The following is an 18,828-nucleotide window of genomic DNA, read 5'->3' as shown; positions in this document are numbered from 1 at the left end:
CCCACACTACTAGGGAAAGAGAGAGGCAGGCTGGGAGTATGGATTGACCAGTCAATGCCCATGTTCATTGGGGAAGCAATTACAGAAGCCAGACCTTCCACCTTCTGCATCCCACAATGACCTTGGGTCCATACTCCCAGAAGGTTAAAGAATAGGAAAGCTATCAGGGGAGGGGATGGGCTATGGAGATCTGGTGGTGGGAATTGTGTGGAGTTGTACCCCTCTTATCCTATGGTTTTGTTAATGTTTCCTTTAAAAAAAATTTTTTTTAAAGGAATTAATAAGGTCATATGGTGGTCCCTAATCCATTATGACTAGTTTCCTTACAAGAGGACGTCAAATGGCCTGGGAGGTGGCACAGTAGATAAGATGATGAACCTTTAGTTTAAGCATGAGGTCCTGAGTTTCATCCCCAGCACTGTTTGTACAAGAGTGATAACCCTGGTTCTCTTTAATTAATAAATGAGAGGAGAGATAAAGAGAGAGAGAGAGAGAGAGAACATCAGGACACAAGCAATCAGTGGCAGACCCTTGTGCCATGAGCAAGGACCCTAGTTCAAGCCCCTGGACCCAAGCTATAGGATGGGAGTTGCACTAGTGGTGAAGCAATTCTGCAGGTGTCTCTCTCTTTCTTCCTGTCACATTGTCTCTCTCCTTATTTCTCTCTGTCTCTTAATAGGGGGTGGATAGACATAGGACTAGAGAAAATCATGTAAAGATTGATGACCTAAAACCCGGTCTCTCTCCTATCTTTCTCATGAATAAATAAACAAATTCTTAAAAAAAAAAAAAAAAAACCTAGAAGTTCAGCCCAACTATCTTGCTTTACAAATGAGAATAATTACATAATCATTATGTCTGTTATCCAGTGCTTTTGTTCTACCATACCGTCCCCATACAAATTAATTATTTCAATGAAGTTATATTAGGCACATTTTGACTTTTAGGCTTCACCAACCTGTTTGAATATGTTTGGTTCTCATTTTCCTCCTGTAGCCTTAGGCAGGTTTCCTGTATACAGTGAGGATAAGGATGGCACCTACATCATAGGGTTCTTGCAAAACTTAAATGTGATCTGGCCTGAAAACTCTTTAAAAAAAACTTTTTTATTATCTATTTTTTCCCTTTTGTTGCCCTTGTTTTTATTTTTATTGTTGTTGTGGTTATTATTATTGTTGTTATTGATGTCATTGTTGTTGGATAGAACAGAGAAATGGAGAGAGGAGGGGAAGACAGAGGGGGAGAGAAAGAAAGACAGACACCTACATACTTCTTTCACCTCCATGTGAACTTAACTTGCTGCACTACTGACTGACCCCCTATTTTGTTATCTTTATTTATTTATTGGATAGAGACAGCCAGAAATCAAGAGGGTAAGAGGTAATAGAGAGGAAGAGAGAAAAAGACACCTGCAACCCTGCTTTACAACTTGCAAAGCTTTCCCCATGCAGGTGTGGATGGGGGCTCAAACCCAGGCATTGTACTATGTGCACTCAACCAAGTGTGCCAACACTCAACCCTAGCCTGAAAACTATAGAACACTATACTACCTCATTCTCTAGGAATGTAAAGGAAATTATCAGCTCCTGACAACTCAATGTGTCCAAAATAGCTTGGCTGACCTTACTAATCAAAACAATTCCAAAAACTGAAAGAAAAAAAAAAAGATGCCCTTCCACCCAAAAAAAATTGGTGAATCAAAAAGGAAAGAAAGGGAAAGAAGAGCAAGGACTGTGTAATACACACAAAATGAAGAAAGAAATAAATAAAGAGAGTATGGACCGACCAGTCAACGCCCATGTTCAGCAGGGAAGCAATTACAGAAGCCAGACCTTCCACCTTCTGCACCCACAATGAGCCTGGGTCCATGCTCCCAGAGGGATGGAGAATGGGAAAGCTATCAGGGGAGGGGGTGGGATATGGAGATTGGGTGGTGGGAATTGTGTGGAATTGTACCCCTCCTATCCTATGGTTTTGTTAATTAATCCTTTCTTAAATAAAAAAAGAAGAATAAAAGAAAGAAAGAAAGAAAGAAAGAAAGACAGACAGACAGACAGACAGAAAGAAAGAAAGAAAGAAAGAGAGAAAGAAAAGGAAGGAAGAAAACAGAACTGTGGGACAAAAGAAAGTTTCCAAGACAGCTTTAGACTGTGTTGATATCTGCCAAAATGCAGTGACTTGAAGGTTTCATTGTGGTGAATGCAAGGAACAAGGAGGACAGGAGATAAAATTTCAGCCCACACAAAGGAAATGGATAATAGAAATGCCCCCCCCAAGATCCACAATGAATTACAGCTTCCATTTAAGGGTGAATGAAAAATAATCCATGGCACAGAAGAGGCACCTAGAAATTTTGTTTGACCAACCTTGGTATTGGATGAGAGAAGGAAAAAAAAAAAAAAGCTTCCCTGAAAATTCATAACCATAAACTATTCTTCACGTGTGTTATGAGCTACCAGTGAATATTTGATTGTGTAAAGAAAAAAAAAATGCTTCACCTGAAAAGTTAAGACAGTAAACTACAAAAGAATATAAATGAAAGCAGTATGTATGTGTAGAGAGAGGCTTAAGGTTTTAAATTAAAGTTTAAGGTCTGTATATTATATTGCTTAAGAATGTGAAAGCCCTGGAGTAGGGCACCAAAGTAAAAACCCTGGGGTAAGAGTAAAACCCTGAGGGTAAGAGTGGACATTAGGCTTCCCAGGGCAAGGGGGGTGGGGGTAGGGGTGGGATGGGACACAGTCTTTTGGTGGTGGTAATGGTGTTTATGTACACTCCTATTAATTTGTAGTCATATAAACCACTATTTAATATGAGAGGGGAAAAACTGATTGTATGTCTCAAACTTTTTAAAGTACAGACTGAATCTTTTTAATACATAGGCTGAGTCTTTGATATGCTGACTCTTTCAAAAGACTAGACCAGGAAGAATAGAAGCAACCGGTGGCACAGCTATATATAAGATGTTGGGTATTATAAAGCAAATCCTAACAAAGGGACTTTTCAAAGTTAACCCAATTACCAAATAATGTGATGATAACAATAACTCTATTGTCTTCTTGAACCCTAAGACAGCAGGAATCTTACATTTCCACTATAGAGCCTATATTTCCCCCAGTCCTGGAGCCTTAGGGTGGGGTGCGCTTTCCTGCATGCTTCTCTCAATTTATACCAAATAATATTGCATCCTCCAATCCTAACCTAATCAACACAACGAGTCCCACCTCAGCATGTTTCTCTTAAGACTATGTCCAGAGACTTCAGGTGTGGAATGACAACCCTTCAGCTTCATTACTCAGGTGAGACCTTTCCTTTCATAGGATTCTCTAATTCCATTCCACTTCCTAACAAAGTCCCAAAACCTAGATATACACCAGTTCCCATGAGATACAGCATATGTTCACACGTATCCATAAACTAGAGCAAAATATATACCTGAAAGCAAAAGTACACAATAGTCTGCAGTGAGTACCCCCCAACACTACATCTGCACTATTCCAGGCTTTAGGTCCATAATTGTTCAACAATTTGTTTGGCTTTGTATGTTAACTCTCTTTTCAGCCACCAGGTTCCAGATGCCAGCATGATGCCAACCAGACTTTCCTGGACAGATGAACCCCACCAATGTGTCCTGGAGTTCCACTACCCCAGAGACCCACCCTACTAGAGAAAGAGAGAGGCAGACTGGGAGTATGGATCAACCTGTCAACACCCATGTTCAGTGGGGAAGCAACTACAGAAGCCAGACCTTCTGCATCCCACAATGACCTTGGGCCCATACTCCCAGAGGGTTAAATAATAGGAAAGCTATCAAGGGAGGGGATGAAATACAAAGTTCTGGTGGTGGGAATTGTGTGGAGTTGTACCCCTCTTATCCTACGATTTTGTTAATGTCTACTTTTTAAAATAAATAAATTAATTTAAAAAAAATCCTGTGAAAGCCAGACGGGGGTAGACAGCATAATAGTTATGCAAAGAGACTGTCATGCCCAAGGCTATGAGATCCGTAGTTCAATTCCCCGCACCACCATGAACCAGAGCTGAACAGTGCTCTGGTAAAAGAAAAAAAAAAAAAGAATGTAAAAACCATGGTCAACTATTAAGTATATAGGCAAACCTCTAAAAGAATAAGCAAATGGGGGCCCAGTGGTGGTTGAGCACACATGTTATAATGTGCAAAGATCTGGGTTCGAGTCCCACAGCCCCACCTGCTGACGGAAAGCTTTCTAAGTGGTGAAGCAGTGCTTCCTTCAGGTTTCTCTCCCTTTCTATCTCACCCTTCCCTCTTAATTTCTGGCTGTTTCTATCCAATAAATAAATGAATAAATAAAGATAATTAAAAAAGATAAAGCATTGAACTCTTAAACATGAGGTCCTAAGTTAGATCCCTGGCTTTGCATGTGTCAGAGTGTTGCTCTTGGTCCCCCTTCCCCTAATCAATCTATAAAAGCTAATATAAGCTATATAAGCTAATCAATCTATAAAAAAAATAAGCAGACTATAACTTCCATGGCAATCAATGGGGAGATGGGATAATTAAGAAACCTTAATTAAAAAAAAAAGAAAATTCAATAAGTAAGAAGGCAAGTAAAAGGAAAAATGAAAACTAAAAACCAAGACACAGGAAGCTATGCATATGTAGAGGCAAGGGTTTCTAATCTAAGACTACTCTAAAAAGCAAAGTTTCTTAAAACATACACACACACACACACACACTGAGAAGGATAAATTTGTGTATCTTTAGCATAACCTCCAAAGTCTTTTATTATTTGTCCCCTCTTCCTGAGCTGCCTTCTTCTGAGACCAAGATTCACCTCATAGTGGCTTCCTCTCATTTCCTTAAATTCACCATAGTGCCATCACCCCTCAGGACCTTTACATATGCTGGTTCAGCCTGAAATACTTCTCACTCTACCACCCAAGCCTACTTAACAACATTCATCCTTTGGGTTTGTGAGCAAATGTCACTTGCTAGAGACTTTCCCCAAACCCAGGCTTGCATTATATGCTTCCTATTGTCATTACTACCTCCTCTGAAGAGTATATATCTCTGTTGTCATTTTCTATTTATATTTCTGCAGTTATTTGATGAAGGTCTGTGAGGGCAAGAATGGCACCCTTTTACTCCCCATCCAGCAGAAGCTCAATAAATATTGAATGAAGAAATGAAGATATCCTTACCAAAAGAAGGGCACTTTGCCCAGAAACAAGTGTTACATAATTCTAAGAAGTTTTGTCCAGCTTCATTACACAATCTGCACTCAGCACTCACTCACTCATTCATTCATTCATTCATTCATTCATTCATTCACAGATATATACTTGTCATTTCTGTGTCTGGGAGAATTAAGAGTGACCTTCTGGGGGCTGGGCAGTAGCACAGCGGGTTAAGCGCACATGGCTCAAAGCACAAGGACCTGCTCAAGGATCCCAGTTCGAGCCCCCGGCTCCCCACCTGCAGGGGAGGTCACTTCACAAGCAGTGAAGCAAGTCTGTAGGTGTCTGTCTTTCTCTCACCCTCTGTCTTCCTGTCCTCTCTTGATTTCTTTCTGTCCTACCTAACAACATGGACAGCAATAACAACAACAATAATTGTTGTTTTCGACGGGCTGGCTTCACGGTCGGGTAACAGACGACCCGGGACTCATGGCTGGGTTGTACACAGTATCTCTTTATTCATGCAGGACGCAGCGCAATCTATACCAAGCTAAGCTAAACTAAACTACAAACAATCTTGTCCTTATAAATATACTAGCCCAGTAGGGTGGGAACAGGATGCGAAGCAGAGAGGGTGGAGAGAAAAGTGACTGGTGAAAAGCAATTGGTGAAAATCAGGGTATGACAAGGAGAGGGGGTGGAGCAGGCAAGAATTCTACCACTGAACCACCAATGCCCTGGAGGGAGGGTGGTGCTTGTTAACAGCGGTTATGTAAATAGAATGAAGTGGTTATGTAAATAGAATAGTGTTAAGCAGGGGGGATTAAACTAATGAAACAGAAGGGGTTTTTAGAAGCATACCAACAATTCCCCCTTTTTTTAACTAATGGCCATAGTATCAGGATTGTGGGGTGAACAGAAACCTATATCATACAGGCGTTTTCAAAAGAACTGGCATAAGACATGGAAAACAAAATTTTATTTTTCTAACTTCCAACAGAAAGATAGAGAAGGAAAGAGAGGAAGAGATACCATAACACTACACCATCTGTGAAACTTCCTGAGGTGCCATGATGCTCCCATGTAGTGCTGGGGCTTGAACCTGGGACTTTGCACATGATAAAATAGATGTACACCTTACCAGTTGAGCTAGTTCCCAGACCAAAGGCCTTTCCTGAACATAAGCACACACCCCTGGTCAAATTGCGGGGGAAATGTGATAGTAAAGGCTCCAAGCTAGTTGTTATCTCAGTAAAGTGGGTGGAAACTCGAGGCAGAGGATAAGGAGTGTGTCTCATCCTTGATCCATTAGATTCAGAGCAAAGGTTGATGGGCTAAACAGTCAATCAGGAGTCTTTCCAAGGATTCTAAGTGGTGGCCAGGGTCATAGCACTCAAGTGATTGAACTCTGGGTATTTTGGCAAAGTGGGGTTGAAGGAACTGAATTTGGTTGCCTCCAGATATCACAGAGAAAATCCTTTGCCTTAAAAATCCCATTTGGGAAAGGGACCAAATGCATTTCCTTTGATTAATAAGATCTACATCCTTTTCTCTGATTTGATTGACTTTACACGTGGATCATAATGGCTCTGTGCTTTGGCTTCCTCATCCTCATGGAAGATGAAAAGTTCTCAGTTCTTTAAAGGCATCAATAACTGTAATAGCTGTAACAGCAACTAGAAATTTGCTGAACATCATTTCATATCAGAATGTGTGTGTGTGTGTGTGTGTGTGTGTGTGATATTTTTGGTTCTCAGCAAAGTTCAGCACACAGGAAATATTTCAAAAACATTTCAAATAAGCAGGTTAAAATAAAGCTGCTGTACTTGTACCATTTATACATGAAGGACCTTGGGCTGAGTGACTTTAGGTGACTTGGACAAGGTCACAGAGATAGCAAGTAGGAAGAAGAGCTAAGTAATGGTCAAATGCAAAGCTAACTGACTCAGGGCCTTATGCATCTAATCACTGCACTAGTGAGATTCACGCCCCAAATCATATACCCTCCCCTAGTATCATCCCCCATATTCATTCTGTACATAGAACCTGAATCAAGGATTAGAAACCAAGCCAACATTAAATAATGCACTGCAGAGAATACAAATTAGTAGTCACTTTTTTGAAGCACCTGCTAATATTAAACCACGCCCCAACTTGTATCTACAAATGGACAAATATATATTTTGCAAAAATCATGTATTAGTTCAGAGATATGGTGGTATTAAAAATGGATGAGTCTAAGGAATACTCCATACACTCTGCAATTCTATTTACAGAAAGATAAAAAAAAATAGGATGAATTCACCTCTTGCTAAAAGTTAGCTGGGGATGTACCATAATGGTTATGCAAAAGGACTTTCAACCTGAGGCTCCAAAGTTGCAGGTTCAGTCCCCTGCACTACCTTAAGCCAGAGCTCAGCAGTGCTCTGGTCTTTTCCTCTGCATCTCTTCTTTCATTCTTTGATTTTTTTTTTTATTTTTAATATTTATTTATTTATTCCCTTTTGTTGCCCTTGGTTTGTTGTTTTTTTTTTAATTGTTGTAGTTATTATTGATGTTGTCGCTGTTGGATAGGACAGAGAGAAATGGAGAGAAGAGGGGAAAACAGAGAGGGGGAGAGAAAGATAGACACCTGCAGACCTGCTTCACTGTCTGTGAAGCGACTCCCCTGCAGGTGGGGAGCCGGGATCCTTATGTGGTCCTTTTGCTTTGCGCCACATGTGCTTAATCCACTGCGCTACCGCCCAACTCCCTCTTTCTTTCTTAAAAAAAAAAAAATTTATTTGTAGTAGGGCACCAAAGCAAAAACCCTGGGTTGAGGGTGAGGGTGGATGCTCAGCTTCATGGGGTGGGGGTGGGCGGTGGGTGGGATGGGACACAGTCTTTTGGTGGTGGAAATGGTGTTTAAATACATTCCTATTAATTTGTAGTCATATAAATCACTATTTAAGTAATATGAGAGGGGAAATACTGAATGGCTCAAACATTTTAAAGCACAGACTGAGTCTTTTTAATACATTGGCTGAGTTTTTGATATATTGACTCTCTTAAAAGCTTAGACCAGGGAGAACAGAAGCAACTGGTGGTATAGCTATATACAAATAATATCAAAGGACATAAAATATGGTGATGGTGTGTATGATACAGCAAATCCTAACACAGGGATTTTTCAAAGTTAACCCAACAGCCAAATAATGTGATTATAGCAATAACTAGCTATTGTCTTCTTAAACACTAAGACAGCAGGAACCTCTGGCTTCTACTATAGAGCCAATATTTCCCCCAGTCCTGGAACCTCTGGGGTGGGGCTCACTTTCTTGCATGCTTCTCTAAATTCATACCAAATGATATTGCATCTGCCGATCCCAACCTAATCAATGCAATGAGTACCACCTCAGCATGCTTCACTTCAGACTATGTCCAGAGACATCAGGCATGGAATGGTAACCCTTCACCCTCATTACTTGGGTGAGACCTTTCCTTTCATAATATTCTCTAATTCAATTCCAGTAGGTTCATTTCCTAACAAAGTCCCAAAATCTAGATATAGACCAGGTCCCATAAGATAGAGCATATGTTCACATGTATCCATAAATTAGGGCAAAATATATACCTGAAAGCAAAGATACACAATAGTCTGTAGTGAGTCAGTATCAAGTTCATAATGAAATAGTGTCTACTTAGACTTAGATACCCTCCTCACATACTTCCTATTATAATTCTCTCACTCACTCCAAAGCTAACCTTATCAAAGCAAGGACTGCAAAAGCTGAATAAGGGCAAGAGACTGGCATACTTTAACGATTACTCTTTAGTCACTATCAGGTCATTCCATCAGCTGGGGCCCTAATTGGGGAGTCCTGAGATTCCCAAACAGAGTTGATGGACTTAGACCTCGAATAAATCCCTCTCTCCATTGTTACCAGTCATTTCTATCAGGAACAACAAAATAGACCCCTTTGTGGGCTCCCATAGGACCTTGCATTCAACTTAGATCAACAACGATAGAGAATGTTCCATCTTCTGAAAGGAGGATGAACAACATATTCTCTGCTTCACCTGAGGAAGATGGGTCAATATTGGGGCAGCATGGAATGTTCCTACTCATGACCTTACAGAATGTGGGCTCAGATCTAGAGGGATGCAGAGGTCACATAGGCTCCTAAGCTAACTATGGGCCCCAGAAATCATATCAAATTGATGGGGTTTACAGTCAACAATATGTGTACCCCTTCCCCATATTAGGGAGCTACTCTCTTCCCTGATCCAGCTTTCTGGTCCTTTTTCCAGCCATGACATCATCTCCCCAGACAATAACTTGGATCCACTGGCAGATCAGACTTCAGGCTCAGGGGTTAAAAAAAAACAAACAAAAAAAAATTTGTATAGCCATAGGCCCTTTGGAATTTAACTGAAATATGCCTACTGGCTATCTACAAAATGGAGGCCCTCCCAACTCTTTGTCTGCACTATTCCAGCCCTTAGGTCCACGATTGGTCAACAATTTCTTTGGCTTTGTATATTAACTATCTTTTCAACCAACAGGTTCCAGATGCTAGCAGGATGCGACTAGACTTCCCTGGACAGACAACCCCACCACTGTGTCCTGGAGCTCTGCTTCCCCAAAGCCCTTCCCCACCAGAGAAAGAGAGAGAGAGGCTGGGAGTATGGATCGACCTATTGATGTCCATGTTCAGCGGGGAAGCAATTACAGAAGCCAGACCTTGCACCTTCTGCATTCCACAGTTACCTTAGGTCCATACTCCCAGAGGGTTAAAGAATAGGAAAGCTCTCAGGGGAGGAGATGGAATATGGAGTTCTGGTGGTGGGAATTGTACGAAGCTGTACCCCTCTTATCCTATGGTTTAGTCAATGTTTCCTTTATATAAATAAAAAAAAAAGCATTTTACTATCTTTATTTATTTACTGGATAGAGACAGCCAGAAATTGAGAGGGAAGGGGGTGATAGAGGAAAAGAGACAGAGAGACACCTGCAGCACTGCTTCACAACTTGTACACCTGGTAGAGCCTACATGTTACAGTGCTGTGAGACTCAGGTTCAAGCTCCAGGTTCCTACCCAGTGTGGGGAGGGGGATGATGGCACTATGGTGAATTTAAGGAAATGAGAGAAAGCTACTGTGACTAAAGGGCTGAAAATGAGGTGGATTTTGGTCTCTGAAGGAGGCAGCTCTTGAAGAGGGGACAAGTGGTGAAGAAATGTAGCAGGTGTCTCTCTTTTCCCTCTCTATCTTCTCCTCTCAATTTCTCTGTCTCTATTCGATAGATAGATAGATAGATAGATAGATAGATAGATAGATAGAAGGTTTTAAAATCATGATTGAATGAATGACCAAATGAAGTGATATGAGTGTGAGCTAGGGGAGAAAGGGTGGCCCTAAATACAACATCTGTGTGTGTCAGAAAGAGAGCAGGCCCTCCTTTGAAGTCTAGAAGCCAAGATAGGGCCTCAGAAAATAGTCCTTAGCCTCTTCCCAGTTCAGACAGCATTCCTTATCTTTGTATTCTTCTCAGTCCTCATTGTTGATATGGAGGACACAGATATTTGCTGTAGGAATCATCTAGCAGCCTATACAGATAAGAATGAGGGCCTAAAGGATCAGTAACTCACCAAAGATTCATCAACAATTGCCATTTCTTTTTCTTTTTTTGCCTCCAGGGTTATTTCTGGGGCTCAGTGCCTGCACCATGAATAATCCACTGTTCCTGGAGGCCATTTTCCCCCCTTTTGTTGCCCTTGTTGTTGTAGCCTTGTGGTGGTTATTATTGTTGTTGATGTCATTCATTGTTGGGTAGGACAAAGAGAAATGAAGAGAGGAGGGGAAGACAGAGAGGGGTAGAGAAAGATAGACACCTGCAGACCTGCTTCACCACCTGTGAAGTGACTCCCCTGCAGGTGTGGAGCTGGGGCCTCGAACCAGGATCCTTACACCAGTCCTTGTACTTTGCGCTTAACTCACTGCGCTATTGCCCAACCCCAACAATTGTCATTTCTGTGAGCAAAGTTTAAGCCAGGATTTGAGGGGATCCCCTCCAATATTACCAGGGTATTGCTAGGATCTGTAAGCAAAGACCAAGGGGGTGACTTTTGGCCATTATTCTTTTCTTCCTATGCATTACTTACAACAATTGTTCTGAATTTAGCTCTCATATCTGAAGGGAAGAGTGTGCTTACATTTTATGAGAATTTAAACTAACAGATTTGAACTGTCATATAAATATGTTAACATCTTTATTCAGCAGCCAAAATTAATGTTATGTAAATCTGACTTTATACTCATACCTTTAAGAAAATAATTCTTGAACCGCAATATTATTATTATTGTTGTTGTTGTTATTTTGCTGTGACTGCTCCAGGCTGACTTCTTTTTTTATTTTTATTTTTATTTTTTATTGGGGGATTAATGTTTTACAGTTGACAGGAAATACAATAGTTTGTACATGCATAACATTTCTCAGTTTTCCACATAACAATACAACCCTCACTAGGTCCTCTGCCATCATGTTGCAGTATCTGAACTTTTCCTTTTTTTTTTTTATTTTAAACCTTTATTTATTTTGAATAGAGACAGAGAGAAATTGTGAGGGAAGGGGGAAATAGAGTGGGAGAGAGACAGAGAGACACCTGCAGAACTGCTTCATCACTCATGAAGTTTTCCCCTCTGCAGGTGGGGACTAGGGGCTTGAACCCAGATCTTTGCACACTGTAATGTGTTCACTCAACCAGGTGCGCCACCACCTGGCCCCTTTTTTAGTTTTCTTTTTTAATCTTTATTCATTTACTTATTGGATAGAGACAGCCAGAAAGCTAGAGGGGAGGAAGAGATAGAGAGACAGAGAGACACCTGCAGCCCTGCTTCACCACTCCCAAAGCTTTCCCCCTACAGGTGGGGACCAGGGGCTCTAACCTGGGTCCCTATGCACCATAATGTGTACATTCAACTAGGTGCACCATTACCTGGCCCCTTCCAGGCCGACTTCTTCAGACAGAAAGAGAGAGACAGAAACAGAGAGAGAAAATTAGGGAAAGATACTATAGCACCTAAATTTCCTCCAGTGGTGGAGCTGAGCTTGAACCTGGCTGTGTGCATGACAAAGTAGGTGCACTAATCAGATGGGTTAGCATGCAGGCTCTTGACTGCTTCTTTGACACATTTCAGTGTACTATTGAGCAAAGAGTGAAAATGAAGAATCTTGCAGGAAGGATGAAGAAGAGGAGGGAGAGGAAGAAGAGAGAGAAGAAGAAGGAAGAGGAGGAGGAGGAGAAGAAGAAAAAGAAGAAGAGAACTGTACTGTAAGTACCAAGTTAAAAATCTTTAAAAACTTCCTGTGACACAGATCAATTAAAGAACCATAAAAATAGTAGTGCACCTGGCTTTGAGCTAAGTTACTTGAATCATGCTACTTAGTGTTCTGAGATAGATACTGTGACTATTCCCTTTCACATAGAAGCTCCAAGAGGTTAAGATTTATGCAGGGGTTGGGAGACAGTTCACTTTGTAGAGCAAAAAAGAGGCCTTGGGTTCAAGCCACAGCATCGCATGGAGGACCAACTCCATGGATAGTAGAGCAGTGTTGAGGTGTCTTTTCATTCGTTATGCCTTTCTCTCCCTCTTTCTCAATGAATAGAGATGGCTCAGTGGTATTGTGCATGCCATCATCCCTCCCACAAAAAAGAATCATGCGAAACCACCAAGGGCTTAACAGAAGACTTTTAACCTTACTGACACAGAGCACCATGACTCAACATACATTCTTTTACACCACCTACTATCACTGCAAGTCTTTAAACATCTATATTGGCAATGGCTAAAACCCACATTTTGGTCAACTATTTAAGGTATCCAGTCACACAGTTGAAAATTCCATATTTTTGTTTTGCAAATATTGTCCTAAAGTAGTCATGATACCTACAGTATTGCTTTAACTATGTTTATTTAGTTAGTGATTTCACTGCTTTGACAATTTCAGAGGGAGAGATGGAGCCTGGGGTGGGAGTACCAAAGCTTTCCCCAGTGTAGCAGTACTCTCCTGTGGAGTGCTGGAGGCTTCAACCTGGATCCTGGGCATATTAACAACACTTATTTATTTATTTATTTACTTATTATATATTTGGTTTCCAGGGTTTCATTGGGGCATTAATTCTACCATATTCATTGGAATTTTTTTCCTTCTTTTTCCCCAGTGTAAGAGAGAAAAGGAAAGACCCCATAGTACCACATGACCATATGTTTCCCTTTGCATGATGCCCACAAGTGGTGATGGTGAAATCCAGGTCCTTTTACATGGTAAAACACAGAGTCTACTTGGTGAGCTATCTCCTGGCCTGTGAACTACCATTTATTTATTTATTTCTGTTAACTATTTTTATAATAAAGAACATTTTGCTTGCATTTTAGATTTTTTCTAAGGTTTTGATGCCATCAGTTAAATGGGCTTCTTTAAAACTATCTATCTACCTATCATCTATCTATTTAGCTATATCCCATTCACCCCCCACCCACAACACATAAGCTCTGGCTTATGGTGGAGCCTGAGGATTGAACCTGAGATCTTTGGTGCCTCCAGCATGAAAAGCTTTTGTAGGTCATTTTAGTAGGTCATTTTACTATAGAGTAAAAAAAAAAGCAGTGCTGGGAAGGTCTCAAGCAGAGAACAGAGAAGTAAGATTTGGGTTTCAGGTGGATCCTCTGGATGTGAAGAGTGCAGTAGCTGGACTGTCAGGGCAGGGAGACAACCTTCATTTGAGAAAGGCCAAGTGGCTGGAAGGAAGAGAATGGGAGGGGGAGCCAGCACCACCACAGGACAAGAAAAAAAAAAAAAAAAGAAAAGCTTTTGCATAACTATTATGCTATCTCTCCAGCCCTCTTTAAAACTGCTAACTCAGGAGTCGGGCGGTAGCGCCTCAGGTTAAGCGCACATGGCACAAAGCGCAAGGACCGGTATAAGGATGCTAGTACAGAGAAGTTCAGTGTAGGCGTAGGGTGACGAGATTGGGTGACAAGACGTCAAGCGTTGGACAGGGTGGGCGAAGATATCCACGTATATTGGCAGGTCCGGTCAAGTGAAGACGTGGGAAATGAACTTAGATGATGCCGCATCCCGACGAATATCTGGCGGGGCGATGTTGCTAAGAACTGGCAGCCATAGAAACGGGGTGGAACGGATGGTTCCAGAAATTATCCTCATGGAGGAATATAATTTGGAATCGACCAAGTGGACATGGGGGCTACGGAACCATACTGGGGCACAGTATTCTGCAGTGGAATAGCATAATGCAAGAGATGACGATCGTAGTGTGGAAGCGCTTGTGCCCCATGAGGAGCTGGCCAGTCTTGCAATGATGTTATTCCTTGCGCCCACCTTAGCTGCAGTTTTTATGAGATGTTCGTGAAATGACAGAGTGCGATCAAGAGTAACGCCAAGCTAGACTGGCTGGGCTTCATGCTGGATTCTCGTATCACCAAGCTGCACATTAAGCTCACGCGAGGCCAAGGCATGGTGTAGATGGAAAACAGATGATACCGTTTTTGCAGTGCTAGGGATTAGTCGCCATTTTTTACAGTAATCAGATATCAGAGACATGTCTTTCGTGAGTGTTTCCTCGAGGATGTCGAACTTTGATGCCTGAGTTGCACAGCAGATGTCATCGGCGTAGATGAACTTCCTTGAAGAAGTTTCTGGGAGGTCATTGATATAAATATTAAATAGCATAGGAACTCTTCGAAACAGAGTTGGCAGTCAGCCGAGGTAAAGAACAAACACCTCATCACAGACCCCTGCAAGTGTCAACCCGGCTTTGACTAGCACGTTATGATTGGGCCCTCCTCAATCGCTATTGAACAGGCCATGGCCGGTGCGCCGCTATGTTCCATCGCTGGGGAGCCAGAGACGACCCGAACTGCCCCTGCGGCTCCAGACAGACTATGACCCACATAGTCAACGACTGCCACCTCTCCAGATTCAAAGGAGGTCTCGAAACTTTACATCTGGCTCAACCTGATGCTGTTGACTGGCTACGGAAGAAGGGCAAACGCTAGAAGAAGAAGAAGGATGCTGGTGCGAGCCCCAGGCTCCCCCACCTGTAGGGGGTTGCTTCACAAGTGGTAAAGCAGGTCTGCAGGTGTCTTTCTCTCCCCTCTCTGTCTTCCCCTCCTCTCTCCATTTCTCTCTGTCCTATCCAACAACAACAATAACTACAACAATAAAAGAAAAAGGGCAACGAAAGGGAATACATAAATAAATAAATATTTTTTAAAAAATCCTACTAACTCATTCCTTGCATTAGAATGAATGAGCTTTTGGAAAAATCATCTAATCATCCATGTGCATTTATTTATTTATTTATAGACTATATTTGTTTATTGTCACTAGGTTATCCCTGGGGTTTTGTACCTACACAACTCCATCATTTCTGGTGGTCAATTTTTGATAGATAGTGAGAGACAGAGATAAAAGAGAGACACCCACAGCACTGCTCATAAAGCTTCTGCCCCTGGAGGTGGAAATCAAGGACTTGAACCCAGGTCTTCTTGCATGGTAATGTGTGTTCTACCTGGTGCACAAACACTGACATATATGATGCTGGGGGATGGAGCATGGGACCTCAAGCTTGGAAATCCAGAATTTTATCACCAAATACCAAACTTCAGCATAGCACTTACTATGTGCCAGGAGCTGTTCTAAGGGCTTTACAAGAATGAGGCCATTCTGGTTCCATTCAACTCTTTGCAATAAGTGTTACTATTAGTTTCCATATCTCAGAGGAGTAATTGGTGGCATTTAAAGTTGGATTAACTTGTCCAAAGCTACTGAGCCTGTGTTAGGGTGGAACTGAGTCCCAGTTCTGTCTCCTGTCTGCACATCTGTTCTCCAAACTCTTCAAACTCAAAACTGAAACAGTTGAACACAGCCAAAAAGGCTGGAGGCCATTGCTGAAGCCAAGGGTCTGACATAGCCTCTCCCTGTTCCTCCTCAAAGGACTAGGGCTCCTCTGGCTCTCTTTAGTAGCTCTACCACTTCCTAAGGCTCCTTTCTGCTCTTTGGTCTTGCCTCTTCTGAGTTCAGCCTAATTCTGTAGTCCAGTCTAAATTCTGCATAACTGAGCCCCAATTAAACTTCTCCAGGTCCCAAGACAGTGAGTCCTCCTTTGCTCTCTGCACTTCTTTTCTTTATTTTTTGCCTCCAGGGTTATCGCTGGGGTTTGGTGTCTGCACTGCAAATCCATCACTCTGGAGGCTTTTTTTTTCCTTCCCTTTTTCCAATAGACCAGAGAGAAATTGAGAGGGGAGGGAGAGTGGTAGAGGGAGAAAGAGACACCTGCAGACCTGCTTTTCCATTTGTGAGCATCCCCCTGAAGGGGGGCTGGAAGGAGAGCTCAAACCCAGATCTTTGTGTGGGATTTTGCTCTTTGTACATGTGCCACACCCCTCTGTACTTTATAAAGCACCACCAGTGTAAACTTCTAATAACATCATCTCTTTTGCAATTATTTTTGTAATGTCTAGCTGCCCTACTTCACTACAAATAATATCAGTTCCGGAATCTCCTTATAGGAGGGGGTGAGTGGTTTGCTTGAGTTGGGAGTGGGGAAGGGAGGAGAAGGTGTTGGTTTCTAGCACTTAATTCTTGACACAATGCACCGTAGAAATGAATGAGGGCAGTGATGAGGATTATAGGGGGAAGTAAAACCAGCTCACCTCCTGCTTTCACTTCCAATACACACTGTGGTGTCACCAATAGCACAACTTTTGTGTTGCAATATAAGAGCAAAAATAGTGTTTCTCTTTTATCACTGTAACCCCAACACATGGCACTGTGCCTGACACTCAGGAAGTGTCTAATAAAATTTTTGTGGAATTAATATATAATTAAAACAGAGCCTCTGAATTCTGTTTTTTAGATATTTTTTAATTATATTTATTTATTGGATAGAGACAACTAGAAATCGAGAAGGTAGGGGGTGATAGAGGAGAGACACAGAGAGATACCTGCAGCCCTGCTTAACCACTCGAAAAACTTTCCCTCCTGCTGGTGGGAACTGGGGGCCCAAACCCTAGTCCTTGCGCATTTTGGAATGTGCACTCAACCACCTGGACCCAGAACTTATTAGATTCTAGGCCATACATTACTTTATCTACTTTTCTAAGCATCTATGAGATGAAAAACTACTATTTCTGTTTTATACATAGGGAAACTAAGATCCTAGATGGCAAAGTAATTTTCTCAAGTTTACAGAATTAGTGAGCAGCAAACCTGATTGATGGCACTAGAAAGCCTGCTATAAGGTGCTTTTCTCGGTTTGAGAGGCACTCATCTATCTCTCGACTCTTGTCTCTACCATGATTTCATGTTTTGGTAGACAGTTGTGACACCAGTAGTCAAGAAAACGGGCTGGTGGGGGCCAGGCAGTGATGAACTCGGTTAAGTGCACATATCACCATGCACAAGGATCCAAGTTTGAGCCCCTGATCCCCTCCCTGCAGGGAGGATGCATCATGAGAGGTGAAGCAGGTCTATCCAGTGTCTGTCCTTCTCTCTCTTTGCATCTCTATCTCTATCTCCCTCCTCCCTAGCCTCTGACTTGTTATCTGAAAAAGAGTGATAAGACCAAGAACGTAACTTTTTAAAGTAGTATTACCTATGAAAACATGCAGTGTACAGGACTGGCACAGTTCATCCTTGAATCGAATTACAGCCTCTTCCAGTAATTCAGCTCCCAGTTCTGGCAATGCCAAGAGCTTAACAGGAGGGGAACATCATAAGTGAAATCTCTTTACTCCCCTGGTCACCATCTGGTAAGGGTTTAAACCTTTATATTGAGGTTGGGGAGGAAGGACTAAATTAGCACAGGAAGAATGCAAAGTCATTAAAAGAAAATAGACATGGGAGAAAAGATTGAGCAGCTTCAAAATGAACAAGGACAGATTAAGTAGAGAAAAAAAAAAATTGGTTGTCCCATCCTAATGAATGAGTGTGGGGGGTCTTCAATTCAAGAACAAGTGTTTGGCATTCCTCTACCTTCATTTACTCTGCCCCCTAACCCCCCAACCACTGGTTGTTGGAGAGGTTTAAAGCACAAATCAGAGTGTGTCATGACCCTGCTTAAAGCCCTTAATAGGATAATATCTGCACTCCTCACCTGACCCCCTTCAACCCTGCTCACCAAGTTGTGGCCACAGAGGCCGGCTGTCAACACCTCCATTTCAGGGATGGGGCCTCCTCCCAAGGTCCTCCTGCCTGACTTGTCTGCTCACCATCCTTACTCCTTCCCAATCTTTAGGGCTCAATTCACAACCTCAAGCCTTCTCTCAAAAAATGCTTCATGATGCTCAAATTAAAATCAGGTCGGCCCCCCCCCTCCCCCCCCATAATCACACATCCTTAGATCCTAATTACTTCCCAGGTCTGTCACTTCTGACAATTCTGAGCTTCACAGACATGGGAGAGTAGTTTATCTTTCACCAGAGTCCTCAGTCAGGGGAGGCCCTAGCACATTAATTATGAATGAGTGAATGAATGAATGAATTTCTTTGACAGTTGCCTCAAATCACTTTCCATGGCAGATGCCAGGTAGGAGCAGACTATGATCCCCAGTAACCTCCGAAATACTCTGATGCACCCTTTGTTTCAGCATCTGAGGCATGTCCCAG

This window comes from Erinaceus europaeus, chromosome 2 (genome assembly GCF_950295315.1).
Source record: "Erinaceus europaeus chromosome 2, mEriEur2.1, whole genome shotgun sequence".
In the NCBI taxonomy this organism is placed as follows: domain Eukaryota; kingdom Metazoa; phylum Chordata; class Mammalia; order Eulipotyphla; family Erinaceidae; genus Erinaceus; species Erinaceus europaeus.
This window is presented reverse-complemented; position numbering follows the sequence as displayed.